General features: G+C 35.7%; 1 long non-coding RNA gene across 2 annotated transcripts in view; it reads right to left on the bottom strand.

The window, feature by feature from the left end:
- LOC134729949 (uncharacterized) overlaps positions 1-24,432 on the bottom strand; it is a 224,230-nt gene that overhangs the window by 81,643 nt on the left and 118,155 nt on the right. For both annotated transcript variants that reach the window (XR_010111524.1, XR_010111523.1), the window contains one exon: positions 13,562-13,625. This is a non-coding gene — a long non-coding RNA (uncharacterized LOC134729949). The remainder of the gene's footprint in view (positions 1-13,561; positions 13,626-24,432) is intronic.

The following is a 24,432-nucleotide window of genomic DNA, read 5'->3' as shown; positions in this document are numbered from 1 at the left end:
CCTCCACCTCCTGGGTTCACGCCATTCTCCTGCCTCAGCCTCCCAAGTAGCTGGGACTACAGGTGCCCACCACCACACCTGGCTAATTTTTTGTATTTTTAGTAGAGACGGGGTTTCACCGTGTTAGCCAGGATGGTCTTGATCTCCTGACCTCGTGATCCACCCGCCTTGGCCTCCCAAAGTGCTGGAATTACAGGCGTGAGCCACCACGCCCGGCCAAAAATATTTTTTAAAAGCAATTAAATAATGGGTATAAATGAACAATTATGGTTACCTCTGGGGGATGAATTGCAATTGGTAAGGACTAGAGAAACTTTGATAACAAACATTTTTTTCTTGACTTGAGTGGTAGTAGCATGAATTTTTTTTGGCTTTGCTATCATTTATTCAACTTATATATTTATTTTATATACTTTTTTGTATATTTTCTTTTAAGATAAAATGAGATAAAAATTTTCAGCAGTCTGAAATTAGATACAATAAAATGATCCATGAATTTTTGGTAACACCATGAAAAAAAATTCTGAGAGAGGTTTAGGTTGCTATATATTAAATGTAAAAAATTTGCTGAGAAGAACATACAAAAAATATGAAATTTCTCTTATCCTTTGTGAATAAATGAATTGAATATAAATTATTAGTGAATTTTATTTACCTAATGCCATTCACAATTTCATAATGGAATTTTCATTGGTTAGTGGAGGAGATGACAACACTGATTTTGAATCCTGAGAGAGAGGGTTTGAATCCCTCTGCATAGTTGGTATATAACTATGAAGAAGTTACTTTACCTCTTGAAGCCAGTTTTATAACCAGGAACCTCAGTTTTAATAATATATTTTAATCACTCACTTTCATTTTCTTCCTTCCCTCCCCTCTCACTCCTTCATTCTTCCTCCTCTAGGCACTCCCTTCAGCAATGCATGTTTATCCAATTATGTTCTTGTTTAAGAAATTCCAGAGGCTAATCTAGAAACAAATCAGGCACAGAGCCCCTGTGGAATCCTCCCACTTAGGGGGAGTGGCAAACAATTAAGTCCACCACCATGGGCCAAAGTCAAGATAACATGACAACCAGGCCTCGAGATGGGTGATTACTCAGGATAGCCATCAGAATGGACACACAGACCCTGCACCTTGCACCACTCCTGCGTGTCTCCCATACCAAGTTTCCCTTTAGAAATGCTATGGTACAATTTAAAATTTAAGGTGGTCCTTTAGAATGCTAGTTTACCATCTTCCACTTGCTGGCTCTCTGATTAAACCTGCACTTCCTCCCATCAACCCTTGCTGCTTATGTTTGGCTTTTGAGCAGTGAGCAGAAGAACCTGGGTCTAGTTACAATTTTGTCTTTTCAAAAACTAGGATAAGATAATTTATCTCAAATGCACATTTTGATGATTAAGTTTTTATTTAAAGAGATTGCTCATGGTTGGAATCTGAATAATGATAGCTATAGTAATATTTCTTTTTCTGGTTGGTGACATGTATCATAAGTTGACAAAAAGAGCAGTTGTTCTTAGAAACACTTTCCAAAGAAATTCTAACTCAAATGGGGGAAAAAAATGGGATGATAGGACCTACACTGCTGCATTATAGGAAGGGTTACATGAGATAATGTGAGCAGGTTCCTGATGCTACATGACATCAAATTGGGTAATTTAAGAAGAATATAACAAAGGAACTATTTTCAAAAGTGTAAGTAGGGTGAAGGGAAATCAGGAGAAAAATTTCAGAAGCTTGGGGCTAGAAAAGTGCTGGGCAGTGAGGTAGTGGTTTCTGGAACCGAGATGAGGGATATATGGAGAGGGCTGGCTGGTAGAATTGTGACCTCTGAATGACAGATCCAGTTAGACCACAATTACCCCACAGGGAGGGAATAGAGTGATAAATACCCTGGCTTCATTCTCCTCTCTTCCTTTAATATCCTACCTGTGCTCCTCATTGACAAGATTCAAATAGAAGTGCAAGGGCAAGGAATCTTCAGGGACACAGAATAGGGTGAAAATGAAGAGTAGAGAGTGGTAGGAGAGGAAATCATAAGATTACCAGCACAGTGATGTCCTGAGCACAATGCTTGTCACATAATAAATACTCTATAATAAACAGTAGCTATGATTGAATGGTGACATTTACTGTTTGCCTCATTATTTCATGTCATTTCACAGAAGGAGAAAGGGCAACAATTATGATATTACAGTGCTCTTCCTTTCCCTGGGTATAGCTGGAAAATTCTCAAACTTTACTGAAGACTACATTGAAACGATAACTTCTCTGTGAACTCTTTTGCTGTCTCCAAAGCAGGATGAGGAGCACTTCCTCCATCATTCCAAATGGAACCCTTGAGCATAATGCACTGTAATTACCTTTTCAAGTATATGCCTCACTTGTGATCTGTGACTTCCTCAAGGTCCAAATGAATCATCATCACTTCTTAGCATCCAGAAAATCTTACCTGTCTGAGTGACATCACTCCTGAGGATGATATCTTCCCTTACTAGCATTCCCAGTAATGAATGCTGTGTCAGGGCAGGCTAGGTGATGGTGACGGGAGAGGCTTAGGATAGTATGGGGAAAAGTCACTGTCAGCACCCCATACCAAGAAATACCAGAACTTTGTGCGTATGGAGTAAAACGGCGTGGGAGGTGTTGATGAATTCATACTTTGGAAAAACTTCCTGTGTGATTGAGGTCTGTATCTTTAAGGGGAAGTGTGGTCCATTTTGTATCTTGGAATTATTGCTGTAGTACCTAATTCACTATCATTGATCTTTATCAATTAAAGTTCAAATGTATATAATTTCTTGGTGCAACATTTTTGAAATATATAGAGATCTTTATAAAATATGTTTTATTTTATGTATTTGGTACATCCTTGCTTCTTTTTCAGTTTCTGCAACACACAATAGTTTTAATGCTTTAATTTAAACTTGTAGCATAAAATTGACATGAATTTTCCTTTTACTATCTAACTTCAGAGCTAGAATAGTTCAATCATGTCCCTCTCATCACTCAAAGTTTGAATACTTCTATGTAGTGTATTTTTAAAGTATCCATGTAAGGAAGCATATTTGAACATGATGTTGGCAGTAGAAAAATACAATTTATTGAAAACAGAAAGGTACATATTCCCATTTTTATTAAATATATATTATCGCTCACATATCCAGTTTTTCATATATTTATAGTTATGTAAAGGTACTCAAAATATATACTCACATATAAATGGTAGTTACTGTTATCTGGTTACTATCATTTTCTTTATTTTTTTAAATTCATGTTTTGTAAGAGAAAAAATGAATAAAACTTTATTTTTAGCTATTGGCTGGCTTATACTGTCTGCTGCAGCATTTCTGATAGTCTGAAGGCATAGAACTGATTTAAAAAAAGTAATACAGCCATGCATTGCTTTATGATGAAAGTATGTTCTGAAAAATACCTGCCTCCTCAGGCAATTTCTTCCTTGTGTGAACATCACAGAGTGTACTTACACAAACTCTAGATGGTATAGCTTACTACACACCTAGTCTGTATGGTACAGCCTATTGCTCCTATATAAAACTGTACAGCATGTTAGTGAACTAAATACTGTAGGCAATTGTAATACAATGGTAAGTACTTGTATATCTAAACATAGAAAAGGTACATTAAAAGACGCAGCATAAAAGATAGAGTAGTATACCTATATAGGGTACATAGCATGAATGGAGCTTGCAGGACTGGAAGTTGCTCTGGAAGAGCCAGTGAGTGAGCGGTGGCTGAATATGAAGGCCTAGGACATTACTGTATGCTACGGTAGACTTTATAAACTTTGTCACTTATGCTACACTAAATTTATAAAAAATACTTTTCTTTCTTCAATAATAGATTAACCTTAGCTTATTGTTACTTTGTTATTGTTTAAACTTTAATTTTTTTAACTTTTGACTCTTTTGTAATAATATTTAGCTTAAGACACAAACATTGCACAGGTGTACAAAACTATTTTTCTCTTTATATTTTTATTCTATAAGCTTTTATCTAATTTTAATTTTTTTCCTCTTTCAACTTTTTGTTAGGCCTACACAGGGACAGGATCATCAAGACATCACTAGGCAATAGGAATTTTTCAGCTCCATTATAATCTTATGGGACCACCATTGTATATGCAGTCCATTATGGGGTGTATGACTATACAATAAAAACACAGTCTGATCATCAACCTAAGTCGAAAATGCCGAAGGAAAAAAAAACACTTGATATTAAATTATCAACTCATGAAATATAGTAAATATACTGCAAGACTCCTCTTTGTTTAGAGTTTAAGGTTGTGTTTAAGAAAAAAACATTTACAACACTTGTTAAATACAGTAAAACAGACTTTATTAAAGGGGACCGTAGTGATAGGAAAACTGCAATGGAATTTTTCAATGGGGGAGAGAGAATGGGCTCAACTCTGATTCCAACAAAGGCAAATGGGGATTTACAGCCAACAAGCCGGGTCAGAATCAGTGGATGGAAAATGAATAACGGGAAATATCAAGGATAAGGGAGTTCCTGGCTACACCAACTTGACAGAATTATTGCCGAAGGTAGGCCAGGGTGATCAGCTATTGAGGGTGGTCAGATATCGAGGATGGGGAATTTTCACCAAACTACCTTAGCAGGATTCTTGCTCATACTTGATTCTACAAGGATAGAGAGGGTAACCCAAGGTTGGGTCTAGTCATAAAGAACTCACAGGAGCCTGACTCAAGTTTTGTTAAAGGAGAGAGTCTTCATCAGTTGTTATGAATCAGAAAACTAAAAAACTTTCATTCCATCTCACACCAGTTAGAATGGCGATCATTAAAAAGTCAGATGCTGACTTTTATGCTGGAGAGGATGTGGAGAAATAGGAACACTTTTACACTGTTGGTGGGATTGTAAACTAGTTCAACCATTGTGGAAGTCAGTGTGGTGATTCCTCAGGGATCTAGAACTAGAAATACCATTTGACCCAGCCACCCCATTACTGGGTATATACCCAAAGGATTATAAAACATGCTGCTATAAAGACACATGCACACGTATGTTTATTGTGGCACTATTCACAATAGCAAAGACTTGGAACTAAGCCAAATGTCCAACAATGATAGACTGGATTAAGAAAATGTGGCACATATACACCATGGAATACTATGCAGCCATAAAAAATGATGAGTTCATGTCCTTTGTAGGGACATGAATGAAGCTGGAAACCATCATTCTCAGCAAACTATCTCAAGGACAAAAAAACCAAACACCGCATGTTCTCACTCATAGGTGGGAATTGAGCAATGAGAACACATGGACACAGGAAGGGGAACATCACACACCAGGGCCTGTTGTGGGGTGGGGGGAGAGGGGAGGGATAGCATTAGGAGATATACCTGATGTTAAATGATGAGTTAATGGGTGCAGCACACCAAAATGGCACATGTATACATATGTAACAAACCTGCACGTTGTGCACATGTACCCTAAAACTTAAAGTATAATAAAAAAAAACAAAAAGCAAGCAAACAAAAAACTCTCATTCCATTACAAAGGAATGGATTTTTCTAGTTAGCAACAATATCATTCCTTCTTTTCCTTCTCTCATTTGTGCCTTGCTCCTCTTTTCTATATTCATTGTGCAACAGCAAATCTAAAAAAACAAACAAACAAACAAAAAAACAAAACAAGATATAAAGTAGGAGGAATTTTGGCATGGTGACATTTATCCTGAGATGTGGGGCTCCTATAAAGTAAATACTGTAGGTAAAGACAGAGAAAAGAACTCCGGAAGTAGTGTATATGGAAGAGCATAGTTTGTCGTATTTTTCATTGGATCAGAGTGTCGGAGAAGCAAACAGGAGGGAAGAAGGTGGTCACTCAATTCCATGAAGCAGAAATGGTCACATGTTAGGTGTTGTGTATGTCAGTTTGTTCTCTAGTTCTAGACACATGGTGTGTGCATTGTGAACCACCAGACAGGGAATTTAGCTAATGGTAGAGTCTGTCTCCTTTGTGTTGCAAATATTAAGTCTAAAAAAATTGACACGATTGAAGTATTAACTTTTAAAACACTACACAGGTATTTATATAATACTACAGGAAAATGAATGTGATTCATGATTCAGAAGACACAGACATTTCAGTCTAAGGATTAACTATAAATGTCAGGTAAATTAATAGATACGTTGAAAACTCAGTATTGCTATGCTGAAATCAGATACTGACATTGGCCTGAATCAGTCTCTCTTGATTCTCCATTTCCGAGTTGGGTTTCTCTGAACAAGTTAAGTTACACAGTGACTCAGATACCTAATGTGTAAAATGTGGACAATTACAAAACCTACATTTTACACTTATAATGACAATTGCATAAGGTAATGGATATAATGTCCTCAATGGATAGTCAGCATCCTCAGTGTATATTTAGCATGCCGTAAACTATTACTGCTATTGCCAACACGTGGTAAGCAGACCATGTTCCAAAGGGAAATATCAGTATGAAATACAAAAGGAGCTAAATAATATCAAGAAAGATATTCAAAACTAAAAACACAGAAACTTTCTTCTATACTTGATTTTGATTTAATAGAGAATCAAATTGATTCAATTAAAAGTGAATGATACATGCCTACAATGTCTAATGATCAAATCAGGGTAATTGAGATATTCATCACCTCAAACATTTAATATTTGTTTGTGTTAGAAACATTCAAAATCTTCTCTTCTAGCTATTTTTAAAATATACAACAGCATCTTATTAATAGTAGTCACCTTACTGTGCTATTGAACACTAGAACTGTACCTACCTAACTGTATGTTTGTATCCATTAACCAACCTCTCTTCATGCCATTTTCTCCCCTACCCTTCTTAGCCTCTGGTAACCACCATTCTATTCTCTACCACCTTGAGATAAACTTTTTTAGCCCTCACATATGAGTTAGAATATACAGAAACAAACAAATAAAAAAGTTAATGAATGACATGCAGGTCAAACTGGTAGATTCTTGCAGAATATACAAGAAAAATGACAAAAAGAACCAATGACAGAAAATAACAGGTATGATAAACAGAGAACAGAAGTCTAACCTGTAGGAACTCGGAGTTATGAACAAGACATTTGTATGGCAAGATCACAAAATTATTCAAAAATAGAATTGAAAAAATTTCTCAGTTGAGGAAAGATGTGTGAAGTGTGAAAGGAGCAACCAAGCAATAGAAAAATTACTGAAAAGAAAACTCACATCTAAAATTAGTCAGGTAAAATGCTTGAATTATAAAATTGAAATCATTCTACATTCATCTAGAACATTAGAAAAGGATTAAAAACATTTGACTTCTGCTCTGCAACACAAGTTGTGAGAGATATAGAAACAATGTAAAGAATATTTTTGGGAGGGGTAGGTATTGATGATGGAATAATTTTAAACTTAGCCAAATTATATTTCAGATGCTAGCACAATAGAAAGTGCTTATAAATATGTAATATTGCCTGAAATATTTGATTATTTCAACATATCTTTAAAAGTCTTAATGCCAATGAGCTGGAAGGAAAAAAATCAAATTGGAGAAACTATGACAGGGAAAGATTAATGGACAAGTTTCAAAACAAATTTTGAAAGATTCAGGTCCAGAAAACTGGTGAAAATATGATAATTTAAATCAACAATTAATTATTGAAAACTTTCTGTTTGACAGTCTCTAGGTTTTAAAACACATAAGCAACAGGGAGCAAAACTGAAAACAAAGTAAATACACAGCATAAATTACATCATAAAATAATAAATGAATAAAATAACTTGTATTAAAACCCCCAGATCATACCCATAAAAACTTGGAGCAGGGTGATGAAATACCTTAATAAATGGATGAACAGTAAGAAAAGTTTTTATGTAATATGGCTAATTAGAGAACTATCAGGGAGATAATTTTAACCAAATTTAACCCCTAATAGAACTGCAAATAAGACAAATTTCTTTCAAATATCTAGAGAACAACTGTAAATATGAAAAGGCCATATTAAAATAACAGAAAACAAATACTGCAGAAATATAAATGCAAGAATAAAAAACTAGAGTAATTGAAAACAAAACTTAGAAATTATGATAATAAATATACATTTAAAAACTATCCTCTTGAATAAAAAAAAAAACAAATTGAAAGAGACTAAAGGAGAAATAACTGAATGCAATGTTGAACCTAAGTAGATTCTAAAGGGGAGATTAATAGAAAATCTGGCACAATTCAAATAAAGTTGAATGTTTCATTAATAGAATTACATCAATGATATATTTCTGGTTTTGATAAGTGTCTAAAGTTATTTAAAAATTAGAAAGTTGAAAAATAAAATTCAACAACTGTTATACCATCCATCAATGTCACTACTAGATATTTATCTAAAGGATAAATCAGTATATTGAAGAGGTATCTGTAACCCTATATTCATTGCAGCTGTATTCACAATAGCCAAATATGGAATCAACTTAAGTGTCTATCGACGGACAAATGGATAAAGAAAAGGGGTATATAAACAGGGTGGAATATTATTTAGCCATAAAACAAATGAAATCCTATTATTCACAGCAACATGGATGAGCTTGGGGGATGTTACATTGGGTGAAGTAAGTTAGGCACAGAAAGATCAATATTGCATGTTCTCAGTCATATAGGAATTAAAACATCAATTTCATAGGATTAGAGAGTAGAATTATGGTTACTAGAGACTGGAAAGGGTAGGGAAAGGGAAAAATAGAAAGAGGTTGGTTAAGGGATGCAAAATTACAGCTAGATGGGAGGAATAAGTTTTAGGGTTCTTTAGCACTGTAGAGTGGATATGGTTAACAATAATTTAGTGTATATTTTCAAAAAAGCTATAAGACAAGATTCAGAATGTTTACAACAAATAGAAATGATAAATGTTTTAAGTGGTAGATATGCTAATTATCCTGATTTAATCATTATATATTATGTGCATGTATCAGAATACTCTGTATCTCATAAATGTGTATGATTATTACATGTTAATTAAAAATAAGAGGGAAAATGTCAACAAATTAGATATAGAAGGAATATATCTCAGCATAATAAAGGCCGTATATGACAAACCCACAGCTAAACATACTGAATGGAAAAAAGTTGAAAGTTTTTTGCCTAAGATCAGGAATAAGACAAGGATGCCCACTCTCACCATTTCTATTCAACACAGTACCAAAAGTCCTAGCCAGAGAAATTAGACAAAATAAAGAAATAAAAGGCATCTAAATTGGAAAAAAAGCAGTTAAATTGTTCCTGTTTGCAGATAACACAATCTTATCTATAGGAAACCTTATAGACTTCATCAAAAATTTATTAGAACACATGAATTCGATAAAGTTGCACAATCAAAATCAACGTACAAAAATTACTAGTGTTTCTGTACATTAAGAACATGCCATTGAAAACAAAATTAAGAAAACAATCTCTTTCACAATATGTACAAAAACTAGGAATAAATTTAACCAAGGAGGTTATCCTGTATTCATGGGTTGGAAAAATTAATATTGTTAAAAATGCCCATACTAACCAAAATATTATTCAGATTCCATTCAATCCCTATCAAAATTTCAATGATATTTTTCACAGCAACAACAATAAATCTATCCTAAAGTTCATTTGGAACCGCAAAAGACCCTGAATAGCCAAAGCAATCTCGAGAAAATGAACAAAGTTAGAGACATCAAGCTAATCTAATCTCAAAATTGAGTACAAATCTATAATAATCAAAACGGTGTGGTGCTAACCCAAAAACAGACACATTGACCAGTGGAACAGAATAGAGAGCCCAGAAATAAGCTCACACATATCCAGTCAACTAATCTTTGACAAAGGCACCAAGAAGATACCATGGGGAAAGGATTGTATCTTCAACAAATGATGCTGGGGAACTAGATATTTACATGCAAAAGAATGAAATTGGACCTGTATTGTACACAATATATAAAAATCAACTGAAAATGGAGTAAAGACCAAAACATAAGACCTGAAACCATAAAACTTCTATAAGAATACATAGAGGCAAAGCTCTTAGGCGTCAGTCTTGGCAATTATTTTTTGGATATGATACCAAAGAACAAACAACAATAGCACAAATAAATAAGTGAGATTACATCAAACTAAAAAGCTTCTGTGCAGCAAAGGACATAATCAACAAAATAAAAAGGCAGCCTACAGATTGGAAGAAAACATTGGTGAATTATATATCTGATAAGGAGTTAATTCAAAATACAATATAGAAGGAATCTGCTCAACTAAATAGCAGAAAAACGGAATAACCTGTTTTTTTAAATGGGCAAAGGACCTAAATAAACATTTCTTCAAAGAAGGCATAAAAATGGCTAACAGGTATATGAAAAATGCTCAACACTACTAATCATCAGGGAAATGCAAATCAAGACCATAATGAGATATCAGCTCACAACTGTTAGGATGGCTTTTATCAAAAAGACAAGATATAAGTGTTAGCGAGAGTTTGGAGAAAGGGAAACCCTTCTACACTGTTGGCGAGAATGTATATTGGTGCAGCCACTGTGGAAAACAGTATAGAGATTCCTAATGAAGTTAAAAATAGAACTACTATATGATCCAGCAATCCCTTTTCTGGGTGTATATTCAAAAGAAATGAAATCACCACCTTGTAAAGATACCTGCATTTCTATGTTTATTGCAGCATTATTCACAATAGTGAAGACATGCAAACAATATGAGTATCCATGAACAGATATAAATAATTTGGGATATATATATCTACACATATACTTAATGAAATACTATTCAGCTTCAAAATAGAATATCCTAGCATTTAAGACAACATGGATGATGAACTTAGAGGACATTCTGTGAAGTGAAGTAAGCCAGACACAAAAAGAAAAATACTACATGATCTCGCTTACATGTGGGATCTAAAATAAATAAATAAATACATTGAATGCATAGAAAGAGAGTATGATGGTATTTAACAGGGGTTGAGATGGGGGAAATGGGAAGACGTAGGTTAAAGGGTACAAAGTCTCAGTTACGTAGGATGAATAAGTGCAGAGATCTAATGTACAACATGAGGACAATAGTTAATAATATTTTATTGTGTACTGAAAATGTGCTCAGAGTGGATTTTAGGTACTCTTACCACAAAAAAAGAAAAGAAAAGAAAAGACAACTATGTGAGATGGTGGGTATGTTAATTTATTAGTCTGTAGTAATTACTTCACTGCAAGTATGTATATAAAAACATAGTGCCTTATATCTTAAAATATGCAATAAAAACAAAATTAAATAAAATAAAAAATTTTCACTGAAAAATAGTAATGGGAAATGAGAAGCAGTGCAAAACTTACTAATCAAAGGACGTTGTTGGGAGAAAAAGTCTTAGAAGGTAGAAATATTTTTAATGGATACAAGAGAGACATTTTTCATAACAAAAGGAGTAATTCACCAGAAATACAGTATTTGAATTCATATGCACCTGATATTATAAACCAAAATATATAATGTAAAAATTAAAAGAATTATAAAACACTCTTAGAAACTGATAGAAAAACTTTGGTGACTATTAGTAGAATTAAGAATAAAAAATATAAGTTCTAAAGCTGTAGAGTTGGTAAGAGCAAAGTCAATAAATTCCCCATTGAAAGAGTATGAATTCAGAGGAAACTTGAATGGAAAAACATGGTGAAAGTAAAGCAAAACATACCTGTTATAACATGAATAAATAGGTTCATTTTTCTTATTAAATGACAGATACTCTTAATGGGTCAAAAACAAAATCAAATTATACCCTAGTATAATTTGGACTATATTATACCCTAGTATAATAAGGACAAAAACAGAGTGGAATAGTAAGGTAAAAATTAAAAGTATATGCAGAGGTGTGTCATCAAATGTGTAAAAATAACATTATATTGTAATATTTCTATCAGATTAGGTGGAATAAGAGGCAAAACATTGTAACCTTTTAGACTATAGATGTGTTGAGTAACTTTGCATAAAATTGTTTACAGAAACATAATTGAAGTGGAAAATGTTAGACCAATCCTTCTAAAGGATTAACAGATGACATAACTAAAACTTAGCAATGTATTCAAGAATATAAATCTTAATTGTGATATATGCCTTCATTTATGTATGATGTGTACACACACACACACACACACAGAGTGTAGAAGCTATCATAATCTACAGTCAGTAAGTGACTTTTTGTTAAAGGCTTAGTACCCTCAATATGATAATTTGGCAAAAAATAGCACTTGCCAGTTTAGGGTGAGAGTTTTCTGATTGGATTGAGACATTAACTTAAACAATCATAAATTTCAACAATAGAGTAGATTCCAGGGTTGATGATATACCACTCACTTCAACTTTTGAGAAAGTTTATATCTATACTATAGCAAAAATCATTCTAAAGAAGTGTTTCTAAGCAGGGAATGCTTTTGTCATCCAGAGGAATATTTGGCAATGTTTGGGCATTTCTGGCTGTCATAGCAGTGTGGGTGGGTGGGGTTGCTACTGGCATCTACTGGGTAGAGGTCAGGGAAGGTGCTAATCATCCTGCTATGCACAGGACAGCCACCTCCCCCCGACAAAGAATGATCTGGCCCCAAATGTCAATAGTGTTAAGGTTGAGAAATACTGATCTAAACCAATATACTTTAAAGTCCTAGTACAAACTGAATCTAAATCAAATATAAAGGATTTTGTATAAGGTAGTGGTGCTTAGAGAGGGTCTCACTGTATTTTCACTAACTTCAGACACTTTTGAGAGTGGATATCAAAAAATCTGTTCATGAAAAATAAATTTCCTCTTTGAAACTACTCAATATATTCTATCCAAGTGTGAAGGAACTTGAGAGGGTTTTGATCAAAGAGTATGAACCCTCAAAATTGAATTTCAGTCAGGTGGAGAGGAAAGTCTAATAATATCTACTAGCAGTTCCCACATACAAGTACACTTTTAGAAACCATTTGTTCGTTCATCTATTCAGTATTTAGGCTTCAAATTTCTACTTTGTGCCCAGCCACATCTTTTGATGACAGAGATGATTAAGCTGAGATCTTGTCCCTCAACTAAGTGAGAACTTGGAAATAAGTACACAGATATTGGTCAGGTTACTAAATTAATCTCAAAAGCTTTTTAAACTTAAGATGAACCTCAGTTCGGTACAAGGCTGAACTGAATACATGAATAAGGATCCATCTAGCTTGTATAGCCAAATACTAAGAATTCAAACCCGGGAAAAGAAAATCATGCATACTTAGCATTTTCTAAATATCTCCTATTGTATAAAGACTCTAACTTACAGCAAGTTAAAGGCTCTAACTTACAGTTGCCTTACAGCAACTCAATGATATCACTTTTATTAATCCATTTTACAAATGAGAAACTTGAGATTCAATGACATGGAGTCATCTGTCCTTGTTCACAAAATTTGGGTGATGTGATTGGAATTTGAACCCAGGTGTAAGAATTTGAATTCTAGGGTCAGTTATTTACCTACTACACCAGGGACAAACATGATCATCTCAGGAAAGGAGTACCTGTCTCCATACTTGCTCAGCTGCTCAGTGTTGATGAGGACCCTGCAGAACAAGGACTTGGGATCTGTAAGATGAAAGAAAAAGATAAAGATTCTTAGTTATCTGATGCTGAGGAGAAACCTGTCTACTCCCTGGTGATAGACATGCTTGTCTTCTCCATGTCTACCTTAATATTTCCTTTATAGTTTATTCTTTGGCCCATGAGTTATTTAAAATTGTTTTAAAATTCCAAATACTTGCTTGTGATTTTTTATTTCAATTTTTAGTCATTAACAGCCAATTTAATTGCATTATTGCCAGAAAGTGTCACCTGTATGATATGTATTCTTTAAAATTTATTGTGGATTGATTTTTAAACTAGTATATGATCAATTTTTATAAATATGACAAGTGTGATTGAGAAGAATATTTAGGGCTAATAGTTGGGTCCATTATTGGATTCTTTTTTGTCTACTTTATCTAGCCATAACTAGTAGAAGTGTGGTATAATCTACTGTGGTAGAAATGTCTTTCTCTAGTTCAATGATATTTTCTTCTTTATATATTGTGAGAATAAAACATACATTTTAAGAATTATTATGTTTTCTTAGTGAATTAAACATTTTAATGACTTCATTGTATGGCAGCCATGAAACTGGGCCTCTCAGGTCTGCAGCTGCAGGGAACATAATTGACCTGTAACTCCCACTGCTGTGTTCTGAAATTTATCACTGTGTTCACATGGAAACCACACTTTTCATGGACTGCTCACAGCCAAAGACTGAGTGTGGCAGAGATACAAGGGCAGGTGTATTCCTGGAAGACATGGGACTCCTGTAATAGATTATGTTAGTTCAAGGACTTGTGATCAGATTTACCAGGCTTTTCTGAGAACCACACCACATTCTGAGACTTTTTCTACTTAAATTTATTTCCTTGCCTGCTCAACCTTCTTCCCTTTCTTCTCTCTTCCATAGAGATAAGACTTGCATCAAGATCTGATGGCTCTCCTAGGTTCCTCCACCTTCCTCCTAATATTTTGTAGGGAAAATATTGGAGCCTCTTCCTGCTGCTCAAGATAGCACATTGATTTCAGAATTTTTGTTTCATGTACCAATATCAACAAATTCTGCCTGCTCCAATATTATATTCCTTCCCCCACAATGCAACATCCTTATGATGCAAATTTATACATATTCTTGAGATTTCTGTGGATATGTGCTAGCAAAATTTTTCAGTTGTTTTGGTGTGTTTTGTATCTCCTCACAGGTCTCACTTTTTACCTTGCCCCCTAGTGCCTACTAGGTACTGAGTAGAAAAAATGCAGAAGGGGCAGGGATAATTCTGGAGGACCAAAATTCCATTGAAGACAATTATCTCAGGGGGAACTAATAAACTTTCCTTAGGCAAAGGAAGACTAAACTCCTCAATGAGGAGGAAGTGATATTTCTGCTGGCAAACGACTTACTGAAACAATTAAATCATCTCATATTTCCCCATTCTGATTTTAAGGATGCCATCCATTCTTTCTCAGTCAATACCCAGGTTTAATGTAAGAGAGGCTGAAAGAGTCTGATCCAATTTGAGTTTAATTAAGCTACCTGAAAGGTCAGTTTTTGGACCTGTTTTTCAGCAATTGCATTCCTGCAGTCAGAAGACAAAGGACTTTTCTTTCAGAGCAGTCGTAAAAACTTTCTGTCCCAGCAGATTTTAAGTTGGAATTTTAAATCCCAGAACTCAAAATTTCATTTCTCTATGTTCTTCAGTGCACTTAGAAGCAATAAGCCAACCAAAATAAATTCTTTTCATTAATACATTCCATGATATTAACCATTTAATCACGCAAAGCTTTTCCTTCCATAGTCACTTGATTGCAGCTACCGACAGATAATAATTTTAATACCTTTTTTTCACCATGTGCCATAGATTACTAGTGTTTCCTTTACTACTGGCAACAGGGTTATTAATCCAACAGGATAATCAGCTAAGAAAACATATTTCAGATTCTCATCTTTAAATTTCTGTTTCCAGGAACCAATTATGCAGACAAGTGTTTCTGACAGGCTTCAAACAAGAAAGCAGAACCACTATAATTATTATGAAATCAGGGACTTATAGAACATTATAGACCTTAAACAACTGTGGGAAGACATGAAAGAGTTAAAGTATGGAAAAGAATGGGCAAAAGCTGGAAGCATTCCCCTTGAAAACCAGCACAACACAAGGATGCCATCTCTCACCCCTCCTATTTAACATAGTATTGGAAGTTCTGGCCAGGACAACCAGATAAGAGAAAGAAATAAAGCATATTCAAATAGGAAGAGAAAGTCAAACTAACTTTTGTTTGCATATGACATGATCCTATATCAAGAAAACCCCATCATCTCAGCCCAAAACCTTCTTAATCTGATAAGCAACTTCAGCAAAGTCTCAGGATACAAAATCAATGTGCAAAAATTCTGTCATTTCTACAACCCAACAACTGGTAAGCAGACAGCCAAATCATGAATGAACTTCCATTCATAATTGCCACAAAAAGAATAAAATACCTAGGAATACAAATAAAAAGAGAAGTGAGGGATCTCTTCAAGGAGAACTACAAACCACTGCAAAGATATCAGAGATGACACAACCAAATGAAAAAACATTCCATGCTCATGGATAGGAAGAATCAATGTTATAAAAATGGCCATACTGCCCAAAGCAATTTATAGATTCGATGCTATTTTTATTAAATTATCAGTCATTCTTCATGGAATTTAAAAAAGACTATTTTAAAATTCATATGGAACTAAAAAAAGAGCCTGAATAGCCAAGACAATTCTAAGCAAAAAGAACAAAACTGGAGGTATCATGCTACCTGACTTCAAACTACACTACAAAGCTACAGTAACCAAAACAGCATGCTACTGGTACAAGAACAGACACAAACACCAATGGAACAGAACAGAGAACCCAGAAATAAGACCACACATCTACAACTACTTGATCTTTGACAAACCTGTCAAAAACAAGCAATGGAAAAAGATTCTTTATTCAATAAATGGAGCTGGGAGAACTGGTTAGCCATACGCAGAAAATTGTAACTGGACCCTTTCCTTACATCATATACAAAAATCAACTCAAGATGGATTAAAGAGTTAAATGTAAAATCCAAAACTATAAAAACCCTAGAAGAAAACCTAGGCAATACAATTTGAGACATAGGCATGGGCAAAGATTTCATGACAAAGCTGTCAAAAGCAATTGCAACATAAGCAAAAATTGACAAATGGAAACTAATTAAACTAAAGAGCTTCTGCACAACAAAAGAAAGTATGAACAGAGCAAACAGACAAGCTACAGATCTGGGAGAAAATTTCTGTAATCTATCTGACAAAGGTCTAATATCCAACATCTACAAAGAACTTAAACAAATTTACAAAGAAATAAACAACCATATTAAAGTATTAAAAAGTGGGCAAAGGACATGAACAGACACTTCTCAAAAGAAGACATACATGTGGCCAACAAACATATGAATAAAAGCTCAACATCGACAGGGTGCAGTGGCTCATGCCTGTAATCCCAGCACTTTGGGAGGCTGAAGCGGGTAGATCACAAGGTCAGGAGATCGAGACCATCCTGGCTAACATGGTGAAACCCCATCTCTGCTAAAAACACAAAAAATTAGCCGGGCACAGTAGCGGGCATCTATAGTCCCAGGTACTCGGGAGGCTGAGGCAGGAGAATGGCATGAACATGGGAGGCGGAGCTTGCAGTAAGTGGAGATCGCACCACTGGACTCTAGCAGCCTGGGCAACAGAGCAAAACTCTGTCTCAAAAAAAAAAAAAAAAAGAAAAAAACCTCAACATCACTGACTATTAGACAAATGCAAATAAAAACCACAATGAGATACTATCTCACACCAGCAGAACGGCTATTATTAAAAAGTCAGTGGTGGGGTTGTGGAGAAAAAGGAATGCTTTTACACTGTTGGTGGGAGTATACATGAGTTCAACAATTGTGGAAGAAAATGTGGCAATTTCTCAAAGACCTACAGGCAGAAATACCACTTGATGCAGCGATCCCATTACTGGGTATATACCCAAAGGAATATAAATCATTCTATTATGAAGATACATGCATGAATATGTTCACTGCAGCACTATTCACAATAGAAAAGACATGGAATCAACCTAAATGCCCTCTGGTGATACACTGAATAAAGAAAATGTGGTTCCAGCATCTACACTATGGAATACCATGCAGCCATAAAAAGGAACAATTTTATGTCCTTTGCAGGGACATGGATGGAGCTGGATGCCATTCCTCAGCAAACTAACACAAGAACAGAAAACCAAAAACCTATGAAAACTACTCTGAAAATAGAGTCTCTCTCCCTGTGCTTAGCTGTCTGGAACTGGGGGTGTGGCCTGCTGGAACCACTACTTGTCTACCACCCATGTTCACTCAAGGCCCTGAGTCTTTACAATTAGAAGGTGGTGAAGCTATTCAGGTTTGTGTATTTTCCTTCAGGGAACCAAGTTCCCCTAGGCCCTGGGTGGGTTCAGAGATGCTGTCAGGGAGCCAGGAATCGAAGTCAAAAACCTTAGAAATTTGCCTGATGTTTATTCTACTGCTGCTAAACTGGCACTCAAACTACAATATAAAGTCCTTCCTGCTTTTTACCCACCTTTCCAAGGGCAGTGAAGCCTCTCCCTGTGGCAGCACCACTGCTGGTCCACAAGGAGCTTTTGTGAGGCCACTGCTCCTGTTCACTTAAAGCCCAAGTGCTCTTCAGTCAGCTTGTGATAAATGCTGCCAGGCCTGGGACTCAGCCTTCTGGGAATTGGGCTCTCCTCTGTCTCAGGGAAAGTCCACAAATGCTTACCAAGAGCCTAAGCCTACACTCAGGGACTCCTAAGAGCCTACTTGTTGTCCTACTCCACTGTGGTCAAGCTGGCATCTAAGGTGTGAGACAAAGCCCCCTTTACTTTTCCTTAACCTTTATCCAAAAGGAGTCTTTCAACATAGCCACCATAGCTTGGAATGCGCTGGATTACACCTGTAGTCAGCATGTCTCAGAGCTCAAGGCCCATGGTGTATTACCTGAATATTGCTACAGGTTATTCAGGGCACAAGGGCTCTTTAGGTAGCAGGTGATAAATATTGACAGGACTGGGTTAGTCCCTTCAAGGCAGTAGGTTCCCTTTAGACCTAGGATGTGTTTAGAAATGTAATCCTGGAGCTAGGGCCCAGAATGGGAGCATTAGGACTCTGCTTGGTGCTTTATCCTACTGTGGCTGAGCTTGTATCCAAGAAGAAAAACTAAGTGCTTTTTACTCTTAGCTCTCCTCCCCTTGAGCAGAAGGAAGGAGACTTTCACTGCTGTGAGCTGCACTGCCTTGGGTAATGGGAGGAGTGGTGCAAGCACTCCTTTAGCTGCCCTGACTGGTATCTCCCTAGATCATATGCCACGCTAGTCCACTGGTTCTGACCTCAGCCCAGCACTAGGAGTTGCCTAGGAATTGCCGTTCTAGGAATTGCAGTGCTTGTGTCCTAGACTGCCTTTCAAGTTTACTTAGCACCCTAGAGCACTTTGGCCTGTGGTAGTGAGGCTTGCTGAGAAATTTGAGTTTTGACTGATGGGATGGGTGATTCTCCTCTAGCTGGGTCTGGTCCAAATTCTCCCTCTGTGCATGGGTGCTAGTTGAGCTCAGCACAGCTTTATTCTCTGCTGTGACAGGGTAGCACTGAGTTCAATGTAATGTTCCCTTATTACCGTACTTTCCCTCCCTCAAGTGAACAGACTCTCAGAACTGCATGGCTGCAGTAGGGAATGGAGGAGTGGCATTGGCAATTCAACACTGTCTCTCCTGCTCTCCTCAAAGCCTTTTTCAATGAGTTGAAGTTAAAACCAGGTACTGTGATTGCTCACTTGGTTTTTGGTTCTTGTGACAATGCTTTTCTGTGTGCAGATAGTAAAATTTGGTGTTTCTTCAGGAGGTACCAATGCTGAAGGCTTTTATTCTGCCATCTTGTTCTGTACCTTTAGATAGAAATTTTTAAAGCAGGCTGGGCACAAAGCCCTGTTTACTTTTCCTTAACTTTCCTCAACACCTGTAATCCTAGCACTTCGGGAGGCTGAGGCAGGCAGACTGCCGAGCTCAGGAGTTTGAGAGGAGCCTGGGCAACACAGTGAAACCCCGTCTCTACTAAAAATACAAACAATTAGCTGGGCATGGCGGCCTGCAGCTGTAGTCCCAGCTACTTGGGAGGCTGAGGCAGGTGAATTGCTTGAACCCAGGAGTCAGAGGTTGCAATGAGCCGAGATCACACCACTGCACTCCAGCCTGGGCTACAGTGCGAGACAACGTCTCCAAAAAAAAAAAAAGGAGTTTTGTGTTAAATAGCCAATCAAATTCAAACATATAGTAAAATAATTTTTAAAAACCATGACTGATCTATCCAGCTGCTGAAAACACACACACACACACACACCATGATTGAATAAGGTTTATCCCAAGAATGTCAGTTTGGTTTAACTTTCAAAAATCAATCAGCGTAGTTCACTACATTAACAGACTATTATAAAAAAGTAAATATAATGAGAACAGGGTTTACAGAGGCTGATGTTGCTAGATATTTTGGAGAAAGATGCCAAAGAGGAGGACTCTGTACAGACAATTCCGGAAATCTGCAGATAGTCTCTAAGAATTTTGGACTGAATACTGCTTTTCACTTAACATGGGATGAAATGCCGGAGACCATGGCCAAGAGACACCAGGGAGCAATAGCCAAATAATTACTAAAGTTTCTACAAAGCATATATTACATATTTCTGAGATACTTACACAAAATACTAAGACATCTATGTTTTCACAAACATTTACACATGAATACCCATAACAATAATATTTGTAATAGCCAACAATTGGAAACAACTCAAATGTGAATCAACAGATAAATAGGTAAACAAACTGTGAAATAGACAAACAATGAACTTGTAATGAACAATAAAAATGATGAAATGATTGGTATATCCAACATAAACAATAAATGTCAAAATAATTATGCTGAGTAAATAACATAGACAATAAGGAGTTATATACTGTATGTTTCCATTTTTGTAAAATTCTAGAAAATCCAAACTAATCTATAGTGGCAGCAAGCAAATCATTGAGTGTCTAGAGATAAAGAGGAATTGATTACAAAGAAATGTAACATTTAGGGGGGATGGACATATTTATTATCTTGATTGCGATGATGGTTTTACATGTGTCTACATATGCCTTAACACATTTAATTTTCTACTTTAAATATGTGCAATTTTATGTGCATCAATTATACTTCAATAAATTTGTTAATATAAGAAAATAAGAAAATTTGCATTGAGATCTTGATATTGACAAAGTATAATTCAAGAAAAAGGCACTTAAATATGACATAAGATATTATTCTCTAAAAGCCATAAATCATAATGAACATATGACAGTTATGAATATGTATGTACCAAATATAACAAACTTCTATTAAAATAGAAACTACAGGAGATTAAATTAGACACAAAAACGTAGTAAGAAATAAATATTAATACATTACTATCAGTTCAAACAAAATAATTGGACAAAAAGAAATAAGGCACCAGAAGAGTTCTATAGCACAATTAACAATGTCTGAGTTGTGAATTTGAGACTCTGAATTGGAGATATACCTTCTTCTCAAGTACACATAGAGCATTCTGCTGGCTTAAAGCAATTCCCTATGGGACAACTATGAACAGTGAACATCCAAGACTCACTGGAGCTAGGGGATTGGCATAGATATTCAAACAGGATTTTCTTGGTAGGAAACCCCTGTATCCATTTTACATTGTTAACTAAGTGATCAAATGTAACATCACTGATAAAGTAACAAACTGACATCATGTGTCTCCTGTTATGATGGGATTACAGGTACAGAAAATTAACTAAATTGTACTCTTGGGGGAAATGATTAAGTTGAATCTAAGCAAAAGGAAATGAAATCAGATAATATTCAAGTGATGAGACATTATAATCGACAATTGGACTGAACTCTTCAAAAATACAAATATTGGCTGGGCGTGGTGGTTAACGCCTGTAATCCCAACACTCTGGGAGGCCGAGGCTGGCAGATCATCTGAGGTTAGGAGTTCGAGACCAGCCTGACAAACATGGTGAAACCCCATCTCTACTAAAAAAAAAAAACAAAAAAAAAACAGAATTAGCCTGGCGTGGTGGCGCATGCCTGTCATCCCAGCTACTTGGGAAGCTGAGGCAGGAGAATTGTTTGAACCTGGGAGGTGGAGGTTGCAGTGAGCCGAGGTTGCAACATTGCACTCCAACCTGGGCAACAGAGTGAAACTCCATATCAAAAAAATAAAATAAAATAAATAAAATAAAATACAAACATCATGAAAATAAAATAAAGGCTACATATCATCACAGATTTTTTTTAAAATTAAAAATACATGATAAAAAATAAATAAAAATAGAATTGATCTTTATGTTAAAGCAAAAATAACTATAAAGAACATCATTGGGAGCACTGAGAAAAATTTAGTATAGAATGTGTATTAGAAAATACTGTTAAATTCCTGAAGTGTGATAATTATTTTTATGATCTTATTATTAGAAGATAGATGCAAAAGTACTTAGAAGAATGCCAAACAACTAGAACTCTCACACGCTGTTAGTGGGAGTGTAAATTAGTACAATCATTTTCAAAACCACTTTGGTGCTAATAAGGTGCATTTCCAGCAATTTCACATATTAGATAAGCAACATATTTCACATATTAGATAGCCAACATAAATGTTCAGATGTTCACTACAGGACACACAAAAGAACATTCACAGTAGCATCATTCATAATAGTCCCACCACATACATCTCAGATAGGAGTGGTAAAGAGATAGGAGGGAGATTTAACTGCATCTATGTCCATAAATATTTCTGAGGTAAATATGGCAAGATTTTAACACTTGTTAAATGTGGGTGCTGGGAACATGAGCTTTATTATATATTCTCTGTAATTGTATGCCTATGTAAATATCTTCATAAAATATGTAACTAACAACATGATAAATGGATAGATATAAGTGACTGAATGAATTACATCAAAATTGTTTTAAAATGAGTTAGATTTGTTGATTTTTTAAATTTTTTAAAGATTGGCCAGGCATGGTGGCTCATATCTGTAATCCCAGGTCTTTGGGAGGCTGAGACGGGAGGATCACTTGAGCCCAGGATTTCAAGATCAGCCTGGGCAACATGAAGAAGTTCTATCTCTATTTTTTAAAAAGATAAACTTATATTTACCCTGTAATTTCAAAAGATAAACAAAATTCACACCTTAAAATACAAATTTCTATACTGAATATAATTTGAAATGCCATAAGAGAACAAAGAGAAAATGAATAATGAGAACATTGGAAAAGACTATCAATGAAGTGAAAGACATCTGGGCCATTTCTTGAAGATGAGGTGGAAGTTTGCTAGGTCACAAGATACATTCAAGAGAAATAGATACTTGCAATCCCTGGAAGTCTGAAGTAATAGATGTCATTTGTAGAATAGTTTGTTTCAGGCAATGTGCTCTATCTATCTATCTATCTATCTATCTATCTATCTATCTATCCATCCATCTACTTATCTGTGAATGCTCACTAGATTTGCAATACCTCAGAAAAAAATAGCATTCCCATTTTACAGTACAGTAATGCTCATTTACTAAGTAGTGATGTAGATTTGAAATCAGCTCAGATTTACTCCCAAAACCTGTGACTTCATTTAATACTGCTTCCCTGAAGAAGAGCACAGCATGACCACAGATCAAAGAAGAGGAATAATAGGTCTCCTTTACCTGTAGAATTTGTGTGTAGGTGTTAGAATAGATTACAAAGGTGAAGAGACAGGTGAGTCTGTGGAAAATCTGTCAAGATTTCTACAAGGTTATAGGAAATCACAGAAAACTATTAAACATGGAGGTGATAAGATGGCATCTGTGCCTTAGAAAAATAACAGCAGAGGCAATACTGAGGGAAGACTGGAAGACCAGTAGGAAGCACAGCATACAGGGGTTGTTGCCTACACTAAAGGAAAAGTGTGGGGATAAAAATGTGACAGATATTTTTGTCATAGTAACTGTTGATAACAATGTATAAGTACAAACTTCAGGAAAAATAATGTAAATGTTTTTTAATCCAAACAAAAGTGATATCACACCATTAGGTAAGCAATGTGAATTCCAAATTAAAATGCAAATGAGGCTGGGCGCAGGGGCTCACGCCTGTAATCCCAGCACTTTGGGAGCCAAGGCGGGCGAATCACAAGGTCAGAAGATTGAGACCATCCTGGCCAACATGGTGAAACACTGTCTCTACTAAAAATACAAAAATTAGCTGGGCATGGTGGCATGCACCTGTAGTCCCAGCTACTTGGGAGGCTGAGGCAGGAGAATTGCTTGAACCCGGGAGGTGGGGGTTGCGGTGGGCTGAGATTGTGCCACTGAACTCCAGCCTGGCGACAGAATGAGACTCTGTCAAAAAAAAAAAAAAAGGTAAATGAAAGGAATAACTGAAATAATACTATTGGTTCCTGAAGGTTCCACTTGAAGACACTATAAATAGATAAAGAATATCACATAGAAATCAAATTGATCTTTTAATTTTAGGAATTTTCACCTCTTCTGTAGCAAGTTTGATGGGAACATCTTCCTTCTTGAATTTCTGAAGCATCAATCATGGAAAGGGGTTATACACAAACCTCCTTTTGGGACATGTACTGATGGAAGAAGTCTCATCCCAAGATTAAGATTTTAGAATTTAAATAATGTGGTAGAGATTTCTAATGTTTATGTATGTCTGTTCTATTGTCCTTTTGATCAAT

This window comes from Pan paniscus, chromosome 2 (genome assembly GCF_029289425.2).
Source record: "Pan paniscus chromosome 2, NHGRI_mPanPan1-v2.0_pri, whole genome shotgun sequence".
NCBI lineage: Eukaryota > Metazoa > Chordata > Mammalia > Primates > Hominidae > Pan > Pan paniscus.
The sequence above is the reverse complement of the archived record's forward strand: the minus strand, read 5'-3'. Positions and strand labels throughout refer to the sequence as shown.